Source organism: Hippocampus bargibanti, linkage group LG03 (assembly GCF_051943395.1).
Source record: "Hippocampus bargibanti isolate YZ-2025 linkage group LG03, ASM5194339v1, whole genome shotgun sequence".
Classification (NCBI taxonomy): Eukaryota; Metazoa; Chordata; class Actinopteri; order Syngnathiformes; family Syngnathidae; genus Hippocampus; species Hippocampus bargibanti.
This window is the reverse complement of record NC_142736.1, coordinates 31,858,268-31,873,072: the sequence shown is the minus strand read 5'-3', so window position 1 is coordinate 31,873,072 and position 14,805 is coordinate 31,858,268. Positions and strand designations below refer to the sequence as shown.

The 14,805-nt window shown below is 41.6% G+C and overlaps 1 protein-coding gene and 1 long non-coding RNA gene across 8 annotated transcripts in view; one reads left to right on the top strand and one right to left on the bottom strand.

The window, feature by feature from the left end:
• Positions 1-14,805, top strand: part of akap13a (A-kinase anchoring protein 13a) — a 121,418-nt gene that overhangs the window by 8,316 nt on the left and 98,297 nt on the right. Inside the window, exon 1 of one of the 7 annotated variants that reach the window (XM_088993095.1) lies at positions 9,548-9,641. The exons of the other annotated variants lie outside the window; for them this stretch is intronic. The gene's annotated coding sequence lies outside the window, so the exon portion shown is untranslated. Of the gene's footprint in view, positions 1-9,547; positions 9,642-14,805 lie in introns of those variants that run through there. 7 annotated transcript variants of the gene reach the window in all.
• Positions 909-14,560, bottom strand: LOC148900971 (uncharacterized). Its single transcript, XR_016114574.1, has 2 exons — positions 14,217-14,560; positions 909-1,466 (listed from the first exon to the last, which is right to left on the bottom strand). It is a non-coding gene; the product is annotated as an uncharacterized LOC148900971 (long non-coding RNA).

Genomic DNA, 14,805 nt, shown 5'->3' with positions numbered 1-14,805 from the left:
CTTTGAACAGGCGCGAAATTTCTGTCGTGAAAAACAAACGGTTGAAGTTGAGCGTTTTGAGTCAATTGATTAGGAACACCCGATATATGTCGTTGAGTGTTCTGCTGTGATTTCGAGGCTCTCGCTTCGAAAGTTGTTCAGATGACTGACCCCGTCATACTTTGGGGTCATTGCCAGAACATTAGGAAAAAACACCTAAATCATTCCCAAAACAGGTGCTGTTAACGTCTTGCTTTACACTTGCTGTCCCCTCCAACAGCCACCCGATACAGTGAACCCTCGTTTATCGCGGGAGATACGTTCCAAAAATAGCCCACGATAGGTGAAATCCGCGAAGTACAATGTAGTAAAAAAAGTTTTATTTTTTTAGTTTTGTACAATGCAAAACTGTACATACTGCACAATGAAACAAAAAAAATGGTAAGGTAAGGAATTAATCAGCCCGTTTCCACAGGCTGATTAATTCCTTACGTGGAGCTTTGTCGCCCTCTTCTGCCTCTTTTTTTGGTGCAACACGAAGTTTTCAGACCAAACAAGTACAGCAAAATGCATTGACGTGATGGAAGGACTGCTACAATAATGTGTCCTTTTTTCGGTCAGGGGCGTTCTTTCAGTGACGTAGGGTGAGGACTCGTCACCAACTCAAAAACAAGACTTCCGGAATATTCAGCATGAGTCTTAAAACGTAAAATATAGCTATATGCGGTGGAATCTTTGTAAAATACGCTCAGTAGGAGTCATTTGAAGTGATTTTACAAATTATGGACACAACTTGTCCGGAGACGTCGGTTGTCCTTTAAACCACCTCCCCTCACTCCTGCGTTCTTGACCAATCACATGGCTTTAACCGACGACTGGGGGCGGGTAATAGAGGAACAAAACAAGCCGGCTGCCATTTTCTTGTTAGGAGAACGGGCTCGTTCGCGAACGACACATCACTCATTGAGGCAGCTCCGTGTGTATCCCGAAAAAAGTTCGTATGCCAAGGTAAAATTTTCATAAATTTAACGTTCGTAAACCGAAAAGTTCGTAAACCAAGGGGTTCGTAAACCGAGGTATCACTGTATATCATAAATAGCTCTTTCAATTTATTTCAGGGATTACGGAATAAAAAGTAAAAATAAAATATCCGAGGACACGGTAGTGCCGCCATTTCTGATAAATTGTGGAACATCTAATCTGTCCCAATATTATCCCCCGTTCTTAACCTGCCCTGGCCGCCCACCCACGGAGATGATAGGCGATTCTGCCTCGATCATGTGACCTCAGTGTAACCTCACAGTCTTAACTGGAATCAACTATTATGTGTGTCATTGCCAAGTGAAAGCAAGAGAACAGGCCAGGCAAAATAACGGATGACAGTTCAACATACCTTTTTAACTCATTCACTGCCAGAAAATATGTCTGTGTAAGTTCTCAGTCGTACAGGAGTGGTCCATCGATGAAAAGGTTTCTTCAGGCGTCATCTGTACAAATTTGAAAGAAGTACAGACAATGTGCAAAAAATGTGTCCACTCCAGTGCCAGGGTTTTTGTCATTGTCACTCAAATTCAAATGACTCCGACTGAGCGCATTTTACAAAGATTCCATCGCATATAGCTATATTTTACTTTTTAAGAGTCGCGCTGAATATACATGAAGTCTTGTTTTCGAGTTGATGACAATGCCTGACGTGACGTCACGTCAGGAATGCGTCTGACCGAGAAAGCGACACACAATGCATTTTGGGTATTTTGTTTGGTCTGAAAACATCGTGTTGATAGCGAAATTAGAGGGAAAACACATACATAACGCAATGGTGAATCGTTGTGTGTTGCACCAAGACTACCAGTGGCGGGAACACCATACAGAAGTTGACACAAATTCCCATCAGACAAATCAGCCCATTTCCAACGCAGCTTGGGCGCCTTCTTGTGCATTTTCTGGTCGCTACATTGGAGTCCAGACGGCTCGAATTGATACGGAAGAACTTCTTTCATCGATTGCAAAAATTTATGCTTTCCTCTTCAGAACTATTTGAATCATTCATAACTGGATGAGTAGCAAGAAAGCATCTCCTCCGTATCTGAACTCTCTGAAGCCATTGTTTTGATTCTGGAGCAAGGCACGACGTCCTGGCGTGATGTCACGAACAAGGGGGCGGGACCTTCTGAAACTCGCCATCTCCGAGGTCATTTTGAAGTAGTTTTGAGACATTTTAACTCATTTTTATTGGTGTTTTGCAGTTGACTAAAAACATCAGCCTGCGTGTTTTGGGTATTTTAGATGCTATAAAACGTTTTTCTGTTGTCAGTTAGGAAACCACAAAATGGTGTCGGTTGTCCTTTAAGAGTTCGCTCAAGGTCGCAAGCATTCGCCAAACGTTAGCCACCGGCGATCCCACCGAGGACACAAGAAGACTAACAGCTGAGCGAGGTAGGAGAAGGGACATATGTTTCCAGAGATGAGATGATCCTTCCTTGTTGACGTCATGGACCACCGAGAGTACAACTCTGCGCCAGGATCCACAAGCTTGCAACGACTTGTGTGTTTTGTGGCATGTTCAGACCGATACTACTGTCACAAGTGATGTCACTCGTGTTAAACGTAGCTTGCGAAATCTTCATTCGGCTGATTAGTTTACCGGTTTTATTGGATTTTGAGTGTCTTTATAGAAGGGGCCGGGAACCTTTTTGACTAAGAGAGCCATAAAAGTAAAATATTTAGAAATGTTTATCAGTGAGTGCCACACACGCACGTGATTTCAACAAAATGTCAGAATGTATTATTTAAAGTAACTGTGATAATACTCACCATTAATATGAATAGTTTTCCGTTCCTCATGATTGGTTAAAAAAAGCAATCCAGCCAAACGATCGGAACCAAAGTCAATTAGCCGGGTCCATATGCGAAGTTATTGCTAGCTAACCCTGCACACTGCTCATTAGCTTGCACGCTTGCTTTCTGCTGTCTCTCACAGAAGTGTTTTGATGCTAACGTTAGCATGGGGCTTGTCAAAGTGCCAGTGATATTCAACTGTTTTATGCATGGTATTTTGTCATTGCAAATTAGAACCACGGCAGAACCTTTTATAATAATAATAAATCAAAACTCTCAAGGTCACTTTACAGTCGCTGGATCAGTTTTTCTGTGGGTGAGCAGCGGCAGTCATACGCGCCAGCGTTCACTCAACCCGGAATAACTCAAGTAGATTGAAAGCTAGCCAGCTATCTGACAGCTAATAGATAGCCAGCCAGCCAGCCAATAAATAAGCCAATAGATAGCTAACAGGTACCAAATATCTCGCTGATAGATATCTAATAGATAGCCAGCCAGCTAGATAGACAGCCAATAGATAGCCAGCCATTAGTTTGCCAGCTAGCTGTATAAATAGCTAGCAGATAGCCAGATAGATAGCTAATAGAAATCCTTCGGTCCATTCAACCTGAAGTGTACGATACTCAGACTTATTTAAAAGGGGGCGTTTACCTGTTTCGACATCAACGGCCACCTAGGTCAGTGTCATCCAATCAAAATTGCTCTTTGAACATCAACAGCCACCTTAGGTCAGTATCATCCAATTAAAATTGCGCTTTCCGCTAACTCCCGTCCAAACAGGAAATGAACATCGAAAAATCGAGAATATGTATTTAGTTTTATCGGCGAGCCAGATGCAATCAAAGTCAAAAGAGCCATATATGGCTCGCGACCCATAGTTTTCCGACCACTGCTCTATAGCAATAATAATAATCCACACTAAAAATTACATGATACTGCATTGTCATCACTCATTCAATCACTTGTTATAAATATTTTCTTATATTCATGCAGAGCAGTCAACATATTTTTTTACACAGCACAAAAGTTCACAGTTAGATAAGATACCTAAAACATGAACTGTACACTTAATATAAATAAAGATTTTTATGATGGATACCGTTGCACTTTGTCCGCCAGCCATAAAGAAATGACACCAGTGTTCAGTGAGTCTGTTGCTCACTCGTTTTCCAAATAAAAAAATGTCTTGAGCATCTTAATTTTTACGTTGTGCAGATTCCAAAGTGACGTTTAAATGGAAGATAGTAAATACAAGTTAAACACTAGCGTTCTACTGTACACATTTCCTAAGAAAAGAAGGTAAATTATGTTAAACATCATAAAAGTACAATCATCATGACCCAAAACAGAAGCATAGTAGGTGCAAGTGTTCATAAAAAATGTGGTAAAAGTTTTATGACTAAAACGTTCGATATTACAGTAATACCTTGGCTTTCGAGCTTCATTGTTTACCACACAGAGTGTTTAAGGCTAAAGTGTCTATCCCAAAAAAATATTTCCCATAGGAAACCATTAAAATGAGAATAATCCGTTCCAAGGTCGCAATAAAACATAATTTTGTACTTTCTATTTTTCTTAAAACTGCACAAAATATACCTTAATTTATGTATAATAAATGTGCTATGATATTATAATTAAATAAATAAATTGTACTATATAATAAAGTCATTTTATTTACCTTTGTGGTAGTCGTTGATGCCTCCCCCCTCACTGCTGCGTTCTTGACCAATCACGGGGCTTTAACCGAAGACTGGGTGCGAGGAATAGTGGACAAAAACAATCGGCTGCCATTTTCGACACATCACTCATTGTGGCAGCTCTGTGTATCCCGAAAAATTGTTTGTATGCCAAGGTAAAATATTCATAAATTTAACGTTCGTAAACCGAAAAGTTTGTAAGCCAAAGGGTTCGTAACCGAAGTATCACTGTATTATCAGTCAGTTTAACATTATGCATAATTGAAACTTAAATAAATGTATTAAAAAAGCCCACATGATTTAATTAACTCATTCACTGCTAGACGATGTGCAAAAATGTGTCCACTCGAGTGCCAGGGTTTTTGTCATTTTCACTCAAATTGCAGGACCCACAAACGATTCAGTTTTAGGACTACGTAAACATTCAATGCAGCGTAAGAAACCTTAGACTCTCCTCTTTCATCAGAAAAAATAGTTAATTCCCAAGTTATATGGGTCTGGAGTTATCTGAGCTTGAAATAGTCCAAAAGGCAAATGTTGCCTCCACGTGGGAGAGAAACACATTGCCAGAGGTCCGACCAGCGCTTTATCAGCACCCCCCCCCCCCCCCCCGCAAGAAAAACAAAATCCCCAACAAATTCGGGAATGACGTTCCACGTCGTGCTTTTCAATTCCCGAAAAAATTCATTCGATACAAAAACCAACTTTTACAGGAATGTAACGTCAGGAAATAATTGCGGACGGCTAAACCCTTAATTTGACCGTGATGGAGGAGACGCACGCTGAACCCCGACCTTGTAATTACGCTCCATTTGCCATCATATAGCGAGCGTTGGGAGTTGTTCAGTTTTGCTATCACTTTGACTTCAGAGTGCCTCATTGTTGGATCTTTGAAGCATTTTCAAGTCACAAAACAAAAAAAAAAAAATGCAATTGAACAGAGAACCTCACTAAAGTCTAAGTCTTATTCTACCTTGAACTTGGCGCATCTCAAAATTGGCAAGGGCGTGTCTGTCTGTACCGGTAAGAGGCTCATTATCCTATCCTATGACTCGACATAAGAACAATGCTGGAGGTTCTGTTTCTAACTCAAATCGTACTTCGCTCGAAAAACGTATAGCTAGCGTGAAGGAAGTATCCCTCGGTTGTTTTGGTTGAACACGAAGCCTGAATTTAGCAGCAAACCCGAGGCCTGAGGGCCAAATCTGGCCCACGATTTGGCCCACAAAGGGAAGTCATGTGAGTAAATATGTAACACTCCTGACTGCCTACAGGATATGAATGTGGCCTCGTATAATTAGATACAGTAAAGTCTCGTTATATCTATATCGGATATATCGATAGTCCTGGTTATATCAATACTATTTCTATGCACGCACGGAGAAAATTACATGCAAACAGGGTCGTATATATCGATAGTCCCGGTTATATCGATATTTTTTCGGACTCCCTTGAATATCGATATAACGAGACTTTACTGTATTTAGAATCAAAAGCTCGTTTGGATTGGATAGGATTAGCCTTTATTAGTCTCGCAGTGGAGAAATGTATATTTCAGAGCAGAAAAGTGATAAGAGGAGTAATGTTATTTATTTTTTTGTTGCTTTGTTACTTCCGGGTTGAGTGAACGGTGGCGCGTGTGGCTGCCGCTGCTCACCCACAGAGAAAAAAATATCATGTGACAGTAAAGTGTCCTTGAGAGTTTTGAAAGGCGCTTCTAAATGAAATGTATTATTATTAAAGGACAACCGATGTCAGAAAAACGTTTTATAGCATCTAAAATACCCAAAACACGCAGTATGATATTTTTAGTCAAATGCAAAACACCAATAAAAATGACTTAAAGTGTCCAAAATCTGCAAACAATTGAGCTGCGAATTGGGCATTTTCAGAAAGTCCCGCCCCCATTTCGTGACGTCACGCCAAGACGTCTTGCATTGCTGCAGAATCAAAATAATGGCTTCAGATTCGGAGAATATGCTTTCTTATTACACATCCAGTTATGAATATGATTCAAATAGTTCTGAAGAGGAAAGCATACATGTTTGCAATCGATTAAAACATTTATTCCGTGCCAATATGAGACAACATTGAGGGGAGATGTCTCAACGAAAAAGAGGCACAAAATGGCGATGTCCAGTGGCCACCTCCATTTCCACAGGCTGATAAATTCCTTATATGGAGCTTGGACACCCTCTTCTGGCGGCTTTTGGGTGCAACACAAGGTTTTCAGACCAAACAATACAGCAAAATAAATTGACGTGATGGAAGGGCTGCTGCAATGTCTCTTTTTTTCGGTGTGGGGCATTCCTTTAGTGACGTCACGTACGGACTCGTCACCAACTCAAAAACAAGACTTCCTGAATATTCAGCGCGAGTCTTAAAACGTAAAATATAGCTATATGCGGTGGAATCTGTTTAAAATACGCTCAGTCGAAGTCATTTGAGCCATTTTACAAATTATGGACACAACTCGTCCGGAGACGTCGGTTTTCCTTTAAGTGCCAGCGCGATGGTTGAATGCGGTGACTCAAGTCACTCGAGCGACCAAACTTTCCATTTTCTTCACATTCCGGTCATTCCTTTTGTAACGTGGAGCCTCACCCTTCTTCAATATTGCAGCAGAAAAAGTTGGATATTTTGACCCCGTTTGCCACGCTGACGAAATCAAATACTGGCCAAACTGGACTGGACCACATCACTCACTAGCCGTCAATCAGATGCTACTCTGATGTAATCCTTTGCCTCCACTTGCATCCGCTAGTTGGGGAATATTTGCATAGGGTCATTTTTGGATCGCTGGCATCTCCTCTCACGTTCTGAACGTAATCATAAACTTTTCACATTATGATCAAAAATATAAATAGAACAATGCCCTGACATGACCTCAAACTCTTTCACAAAGTCCCCTTAAAATTGTACTATTCAAAGTTCAATACCACATACCTCGACTCAAACCCAGAATTAAAATGATGTCATCCCCATAAAATGCAATTGCTATCCGCTATATTCAGAACGTCACATGACCAAGCTTAGCGGACTTCCTTCCTGTGCATGCTCTGCAACCACGGGATTGTTCACATGATGGTTTAAAGCGGACTTTGTTAACATTTTATTTTCTTATACAGTGATACCTCAGCTCACGAACTTTGTTGGTTCCCAGAAAGTGTGTGTAAGGCAAAAAGTTGGTCTGCCAAACATCTCATCTCATCTCATTTTCCGTACCGCTTATTCCTCATTAGGGTCGTGGGGGATGCTGGAGCCTATCTCAGCTGTCTTCGGGCACGAGGCGGGGGACACCCTGAATTGGTTGCCAGCCAATCGCAGGGCACACAAAGACGTACAACAGTCACTCTCACACTCATACCTAGGGACAATTTGGAGTGGTCAATCTGCCTGCCATGCATGTTTTTGGCGTGTGGGAGGAAACCGGAGGACCCGGAGAAAACCCATGCGGGTCCGGGGAGAACATGCAAACTCCACACAGGGAGGCCGGACCGGGACGCGAACCGGCGACTTCTGCACTGTGAAGCCGGTGTGCTAACCACTCGACTACCGGGCCGCAAAAAAAAGATAGGCTACCAAATGAAAAACAAAGTAACGTAGTTTATTCCATACGTTGTAAGAATGAAAATTGTAAAGAGCAGTACATTGGGGAGACTCAACAAATTCTCAAAAAAAGACTTTATCAACATCGCAGGGATAATACTAGTGTAGCTGTGTCCGGCGCCACCATGTCTGGACATTAGGGATATATAAATGGGGCCGATACGACCAGTCAGTCTTTAGTTCGCTGACGAAGCCTCTTGGATAGGAGGCGAAACGTCCGAAACCTTCACTTTTGTACAGATGACGGCTGAAGAAACCTTCTCATCGATGGACCACTCCTGTACGACTGAGAGCTTACACAGACGTACCTTCTTTTATGTATAATAAATGTGCTATTGTATTATAATTAAATAAATAAACTAAACTGTATCATAAAGTGGTTTTATTTACCTTTCTAATGGTAGTTGATGGTGTGATGGAATGGAGTGGGAGGACGAGGGAGGGAGTTACTGTTTGGAAGGAGAGTCACCTTCCATAAGGACTGTCCCCTGCTAGCTGCTTTTCGTTCATCCAAATCGACAGAAGATTTCAACCTCTTCTATTTCCTGAGACCGTTGCTTGGACAACACAGAACCACCCTTAGCCACACGTAGCAATGGTCGACTTAGCATACTGGTACAAGTCACACAAACGCACACCTCCTTTCATGTTTTTCGATGATCTTCTTCTGCTCGACCGTCATTTTCTTTTGTGTCTTCTCTAACACTTGCTTGTGGTGGGGTCTTTTTCGGTCCCATAATAACAAAAGTACTACACTCGATAACAAACCAATTCCGCACTCAAAGAAAGGGGGTGACAAAAACTAGTCCGCCAGCCACCGTGGCACTGTTCAACTGTGTGGTTTGGTGTTCATCCGCCGAAAACTAGTCCGGCATCCGCCGTGTGGTTTGGTTCGTTCGCCGACAACTAGTTAATCAGCCGAGACTATACTGTTTGTTCGTGAATTTAATGTTCACGAGACAAAAAGTTCGTGAGCTCAAGTGTTCGTATGCGGAGGTATCACTCTACTCTATATATTGTGCAAGATACAAGTATGTAGTAATTTGAGATAGGAAACCATGAACTGGTTCTGAAAAGAACCAGTTACCAGTAATTTGATAGCGAGTCATCGTTTGTTTACTTGCCTGACTACTCCACGTATTCATTTCACTTAGGCCACACATGACCCACGCTTGGTTCAAGCATGTATTGATTAGTCATGCCTGCCCCTTTTCTCCACCAAATGACAAACGTGGGATTTTAACCCTTTTCGTTTTTAACACCAATGACTAGCAAAGGCACACTGTACCGAACCTGATCTCAACAGTCACACTTTTAGAGCCGCACGTCGGCCTTAAACCGACGTGCGGCTCCGCCTGCCCGCCGGTGACATCATCACTTTGATCAGCCTTAGTGCCCGTGTTCGCCACAAAGCCAAATTTAGTCGCGGCCAGAGCTCACATGCCCGGATACCTAAGGTGTAAACACACCTGCTCGGCTCTGTCTAATGGACTTATGATGACCACCACCTGAAAAACGGTACAGTACGTCCACCCGCGGACGGCGCCGCCGCTTAATCTGTCGGGGTATGGTCTCATCCGTGCCACCGCCCACTATATCAACTTTTATGTCGGACTTCCAAGTTGCATGCAACCGCCCTTGATTATACTCCAAGGGATAAAGTCTAACTGGCATCGCCTGGCAACAGTGCACTGATAACACTCCACGGGTTTCATAACAACACGTGTTAGTGGCCGGCTTGTAAAATTGTCTCCCGCTTAGGTGACATGATGCAATCTTTCCGGTACTTGCCGAAGGGTCGAAAAGTATGAAAGTCTCCTTTGGATCACAGTATCCCTTCATCACGCTGCAAAATTGCACAAGCGATTGATTTTTAGTCGTATTTTTAACTACAAATTGAATTTGAAAACAGAAGTCTTGTAAAACGGTGGCACGCAAAACTTTAAGTAGACAATTACAGTGATACCTTGGCTTACGAACTTAATTGGTTCCCAGACAGAGTGTGTAAGGTGTAAAGTGTGCATCCCAAAAAATAATTACCCATAGGAAACCATTAAAATGAGAATAATCCGTTCCCAGGTCCCCATAAACCATAATTTTGTACTTACTAATTTTCAAATAAATAAATGTGCTATGGTATTATAATTACAGTAATACACTGTACTGTATAATAAAGTAGTTTTATTTACCTTTGTGATGGTCGTTGATGGCTTGATGGAATGGATAGCTTTTTGCATAAAGTGTCTCAACGAGCTCTGGGTTGTACATCTTGGAAGTTGTGATATTGCAACAGCAACAGATGCAAGCAGACAAACTAGAAACATCATTAATAGCTGGTTCCCTTTCTTGTCTTTTCATTTCAAATATAACTGATGACTAGTGAGGGTTATTTGTGGAGCCTGATTGATGGGAATTTTAACCTTGCAGTCTACACTCTGCCTTTGAACTATCAAAGTTGAAACGAGTCCAAATGTCAGTTTTCTATCCATTTTCTCACTCGCTCTCTGTCGTCTGCCTGTCTCTTTAATGCTTAAACCACCTCCTGCTGAGTTCTTGACCAATCACATGGCGTGTTCTACCGGAAACAAATTCCTTGTGTGTTCTACATACTTGGCAATAAAGATGATTCTGATTCTGATTCTTTAACCGAAGACTGGGGGCGTGGAATAGAGGATAAAAACAAGCCGGCTGCCATTTTCATTTAGGTGAACGGACTCGTTCGCGAACGACACATCACTCATTGTGGCAGCTCCGTGTGTAGCCCGAAAAATAGTTTGTATGTCAAGGTAAAATTTTCATAAATTTAACATTTGTAAACCGAAAAGTTCGTAAGCCATGGGGTTTGTAAACCGAGGTATCACTGTACTTCGATGTTGGTGAAAAAAATACTTCTATGTGAGAAAAATACTGATAATTTCAGTCCTTTTGTTCCAATAAAAATGAGGACCCTCACGAGGAAAGAAACAATAAATAGCCATACGGTATTTGTTTTAATGAATGATATAAAAAGATGCAGTGAGCTTGAGTTCAACAATGCCGCAGTGTTGAATCCATTGTGATGTCAACAGAGTGAACCATTTAGAAATATGTCATCCATTTTTATCAGAGGGTGGGGATGTGACTTCGGCCTTGGGTATCTTTCCTCTTTTTGGTTCCTGACTGGGCACCATGTCTGAGTCTTTGATACCGCAAAAATAGCCATTTGGTTATAAACAATAGACAGTAGCCAATCATGGTTATCGGCAGCTCACATGTGCTTAAAACGATTTAGCATTGTTTCAATCGGATATGTTTTTGTCAACCAAATTTGTAGCTGACTTGATCAAAGAAAGACCTTTTTTGAAGTTCCTTGGTGTCTACATCACAGAAAGCCTCACCTGGTCCTTTAACATCTAAAATCAGGTCAAGGAAAAATGCCAGGAATGGTAATTTCTTAATAAATGACATCTAGCCCCGCCAACTTAAAACCATGATAAATTTAGTACATCCACCAATCTCCATTATGCGACAAATGAAGGTTTTCTTATCTTATTCTGTCCGATATTGGAATCGGCATTGGCTGTGGTGGTACAGTGACACGTCGGTTTACGAACCCCTTGGCTTACGAACTTTTCGGTTTACCAACGTTACATTTATGAAAATTTTACCTTTGTCCTCTATTCCCCACCCCCACTCTTCGGTGAGGGGAGGTGGTTCAAACATTAAAGAGACAGGCAGACGGCAGTGAGAGTTTCAACTTTGATAGTTCAAAGGCAGAGTGTAGACTGCAAGGTGAAAATATCCCATCAATCAGGCTACACAAATAACCCGCACTAGCCATCTGTACACTTGATGCAAAAAGCTATCAACCCAGCTAAACAGAACACAATTGATGAGGAACTAGATAAAATTATAGCAGAGAAAGCGCCTACACGGGATCATTCCTCAAGATAGTGAAAGAAGAAGGTTACGTTCCTCATCAAGTGTTTAATGCTAATGAAACCGGCCACTCCATTCCATCAAGCCATCAACGACCATCACAAAGGTAAATAAAATGACTTTATTACACTGGACAGTTTATTTCTTTAATTATAATACCATAGGACATTTATTATACACAAAATAAGGTATATTTTGTGTAGCTTTAAGGCTTAGAAAATTAAAAAGTAGAAAATTATGTTTTATGGAGCCCTGGGAACGGTTTATTCTCATTTTAATGGTTTCCTATGGGAAATTAATTTTTGGGATACATACTTTTCTTGAGGAATTATTCCTTGTAGGTGCTTTCTCTGCGTTAATTTTACCTAGTTCCTCATCAATTGTGTTCTTTTTAGCTGGGTTGATAGCTTTTTGCATTGCTTGTGCGGGTCATTTGTGGAGCCTGATTAATGGGAATTTTAACCTTGCAATCTACACTCATCCTTTGGACAAATATCAAAGTTGAAATCCATTTTCTCACTCTCTCTGTCGTCTGCCTGTCTCTTTAATGTTTAAACCACCGACCCTCACTGCTGCGTTCTTGACCAATCATGTGGCTTTAACTGAAGACTGGCTGCGGGGAATAGAGAACCAAAAAAAAGTCGGCTGCCATTTTCTTTTTGGAGAACGGCCTCACTCTCTGTAACCCCTCCCCCCTCACTGCTGCGTTCTTGACCAATCACGTGGCTTTAACCGAAGACTGCGGCGGGAAATAGAGGACAAAAATGAGTCGGCTGCCATTTTCTTGTTAGGAGAACGGGCTCGTTCGCGAACGACACATCACTCATTGTGGCAGCTCCGTATGTATCCTGAAAAATAGTTCGTATGCCAAGGTAAAATTCTCAAATTTAACGTTCGTAAACCGAAAAGTTCGTTCGCCAAGGGGTTCGTAAACCGAGGTATCACTGTATTGGAATCTAGCTGATTTGGATCATTCTTACACCGCCATGATGTCTCATATCATAGCTTTTATTTTTTCACACTGTGTCTCTCTGCTTGTTAGCATCTCCACGTGTTTCCCCCATGCGAGCGAGTAACCGGCAATGTTGAATGCTCAGTAAATTAAAAAAATAAAAATAAGAAATATGATATCGTGACCATGGCCTATTAGAAACAGACTGTGTGATTTTAGTCATCTGTATGAATCAGAGGAGGGAAGGTCTTTTAAGTTGACACATTCATTTCCTGTTTTAAGCAAGGTCTTGTGTGCTTTAGGGCAGAGTTTCCTGTGAACACTGTGGTGTGGTCTTAAATAGAGGAAGTGAGCTCGTGGTACGTGAAAATTAGGGGCGGCTTCGACCGAGGCGTCACAGAATAGCCATCTGGATTTAGTGGCGGTTTTCAATGACGACAACCAGACCGACTTGACAGTCATTTGTCATCTGTCACCGTTTTGGCCAGAGGGTTCACAGTGTCGGGGGAAGGGGACGGGGGTGTTAAACCAAGCTACACAAACACACGGTTCTGAGTTATTGACACAAATACACGACAAACCGCAAACCATGATGGTCATGCTCTTTTTTTTTCTGATAGTTATCACCAATGTTGATTATAAGTGACTCATCGGGGCGAAACAAATCTGGATTTTCTCCACCAGTGAGCAGGCAGTCATTACTGTAGGGTGGTATTAATCTGATCATACCCGCCGCAGGAACTGGTTGCCGGTCACTCGGGATCGGCTGAGCTAAACCTATTAGTTTCCAAATGGGACTTGCCACCACTTTCTTTTGCTACAACTCAATCGTCTCCTCGTGACTTCATCACTTTGAAGGATATTTAGCATTTCTTCTATCAGTGTTTTAACTGAAATCAGACAAAAAGGGCATCAGTTTGGCCTTTTTCCCCCTCAATATTTTTAAACTGTTTTTAATACAGTCATACCTTGGCTTACGAACTTAATTGGTTCCCAGACAGTGTGTAAGGCAAAGTGTGTATCCCAAAAAAATATTTCCCATAGGAAACTATTAAAATGAGAATAATCCGTTCCCAGGTCACCATAAAACATAATTTTCTACTGTCTAATTTTCTAAGCCTTAAAACTACACAAAATATAAATTATTTTACGTATAATAAATGTGCTATGATATTATAATTAAATAAGTAAACTGTACTATATAATAAAGACATTTTATTTACCTCTGCGATGGTCGTTGATGGCTTGATGGAATGGAGTGGCCGCTTTCATCAGCATTAAACACTTGATGAGGAATGTAACCTTCTTCTTTCACCATCTTGAGGAATGATCCCTTGTAGGTGCTTTCTCTGCTATAATTTTATCTAGTTCCTCTTCACTTGTGTTCTGTTTAGCTGGGTTGATAGCTTTTTGCATCAAGTGTACAGATGGCTTGTGTGGGTTATTTGTGGCTCCTGATTGATAGGAATTTTAACCTTGCAGTCTACACTCTGCCTTTGAACTATCAAAGTTGAAACTCTCACTGTCGTCCGCCTGTCTCTTTAATGTTTAAACCACCGACCCTCACTGCTGCGTTCTTTACCAATCAAGTGGCTTGAACTGAAGACTGGGGGCGGGAAATAGAGGACAAAAAAAAAGTCAGCAGCTATTTTATTTTTGGCAAACGGCTTCACTCTCTCTCTGTCTGTAAACCCCCCCCCCCCACTGCTGCGTTCTTGACCAATCACGTGGCTTTAACCGACGACTGGGGGCGGGGAATAGAGGATCAAAAACAAGTCGGCTGCCATTTTCTTGCTAGGAGAACGGGCTCCT